This window comes from Myotis lucifugus, unplaced genomic scaffold (assembly GCF_000147115.1).
Source record: "Myotis lucifugus unplaced genomic scaffold, Myoluc2.0 scaffold_986, whole genome shotgun sequence".
Lineage (NCBI taxonomy): Eukaryota > Metazoa > Chordata > Mammalia > Chiroptera > Vespertilionidae > Myotis > Myotis lucifugus.
In genome coordinates this window covers 112036-114476 of record NW_005872034.1, presented here as the reverse complement: position 1 = coordinate 114476, position 2441 = coordinate 112036, and positions in this window count along the sequence as shown.

The window sequence follows — 2441 nt, the reverse complement described above, 5'->3', positions numbered from 1 at the left end:
ATTACCAAGTTTTCTGAATTTCTTTTCACAACATATATTGTGCTTTTTATTTTATGTTCTTTCTTTGCTTCTTTTTGTCTCCTTTTATGTTTATATTAAATTAAAATTTTTAAGTATTCTCTAATATCTCCCTACTGGCCTAGGAGTTTTAAATTCTATTAGTTAAGAGTTATCCCTACATTTTTAACATGACAACTTGACAGCAATTGGCTAACAATTGAAGTTCATCAATATCTCTAACCTTCCAAACAAGACAAAGACTTGAGAAGCTTTTACTTTATCTGCCTCGTTCTCCTGGTATTTGTGATTTTTCCATTTGTTCTTAAATTTAATAGTCATTATTGCTAGTGATTTTTATAGTTATAGTCATTTTTTTTAATTTCTCGTATTAATGTACTGATATTTTAAACAGGTTAGCTGTTGTTGTTACTTGTTGGTGTGTGTGTGTGTGTGTGTGTGTGTGTGTGCTGCGCATGTGTGTGTTTCTCATCTTTGCTGCTTGCATCCCAATTTTTCTTTCTGAGTTCTTACTTAAGGGATAATAAAAGAAAAGCAAATGACAACTACAATATGATGCAACTTTTTATCCATAAAACTGGCAAAATCTAAACAGTTAAAACAACTTGGTGTTGGTGAGAATGTGGGGAAACAGAAAAACTGTTGGGAACTGTGCAGTATTACAATTTATGAAGGCAATTTTACAACATCTATCAATATTAATAATACACTTGGACTCAGCACCATCCCCTTCAGGATTATCCTAGTGAAATTCTTTTTTTTTTTAAATATATTTTATTGATTTTTTACAGAGAGGAGGGGAGAGGGATAAAGAGTTAGAAACATTGATGAGAGAGAAACATCAATCAGCTGCCTCTTGCATGCCCCCTATTGGGGATGTGCCCGCAACCAAGGTACATGCCCTTGACTGGAATCGAACCTGGGACCCTTGAGTCCGCAGGCCGATGCTCTATCCGCTGAGCCAAACCGGTTAGGACCTAGTGAAATTCTTGCACATGTGTATTACAGTGTCTACTCAAGACATTGTTTATAGTAGTGAAAGCCTGCCAATCAACAAGAAGAGACAGGCTAAATGAAACATGGTACTTCTATAAAAAGGCCATATACATGGTGGGGCAAAAGTAGGTTGACAGTTGTTTATATGTAAAATAACATCCTATCTAATAAAAGAGAAGCATGGTAATTAGCGTACATCCGCTACCCTTCCCATTGGCTAATCAGGGCGATATGCAAATTAACTGCCAGCCAAGATGGTGGCCGGTAGCCAGGCAGCTTGAAGCGAACATGAGGCTTGCTTGCTTCAGTGACGGAGGCTTGCAACGTTCCCCGCCTGCCTTGCCAGCCACTGAGCTTGCAGTTTGAAACATTGTTACAAATATAGAAGCTAAACAAAACCCCAGAGACCTGCTTTCAGCCAGCCGGGATCTCAGAGCTGGAGTTGATACAGTGTTTCGATTATAGAACCCAAACAAACCAGATACCTGCTTTCAGCAGCCGAGGCCTAAGAGCTGGAGCCAAGCCTCAGAGTTAAAGCTGGCCCAGAATTTTTTTAAAAAGAAAGAAAAAAAGCAGCAGTTGGGAGCTTCAGTCACCCGCCAGCCTGAAAACAGCACTCAGCCCCTCACCCAGACTGGCCAGGCACCCCAGTGGGGACCCCCACCCTGAAGGGTGTGTGACCAGCTGCAAACAGCCATCATCCCTGCACCCAGGCTGGCCAGGCAACCCAGTGGGGACCCCCACCCTGATCCAGGACACCCTGAACCAGCCGGCCCCCACCCATGCACCAGGCCTCTATCCTATATAGTAAAAGGGTAATATTCCTCCCAGCACCTGGATCAGCGGAGCCACGAGGCCTCCCAGCACCGGGATCAGTGTGACGGGTGCAGCGCCCAAACCCCCTGATCGCCCTGCGGCTCTGTGTGTGACAGGGAGCAGGGCCACAACCTCCCTATCCGCCCTGCTCTGTTCGTGACAGGGGAAGGCGCCCCAACCCCCTGATCAGCCCTGCTCTGTGCCTGATAGGGGGGAGCTCCCCAATCCCTTGATTGCCCTGGGACTCTGTGCTTGACAGGGTGCGGTGCCCCAACAATCTGAAAATTATAGGGCCGTTAACATATCTAAATGAGGGGGAATTACCCAATGTCTTTATTTACCCTGATTCAGCAATCACAGGTCATTGCCCCCCAAGACCCCTCCCACGGACCCTGCTCTGTGTGTGATGGGGTAGAGCCATAACCTCCCCATCGGCCCTGCCCTGAGTGTGACAGTAGCGGCGCCCCAACCCCCTGATCCGCCCTGCTGTGTGTGTGACAGGGGGCGGTGCCCCAACTCCCCTATAGGCCCTACTCTGTAAGTGACAGGGGGGAGCTCCCCAACCCCCTGATCGGCCCTGCTCTGTGCGGACAGGGGGGAGCTCCCCAACC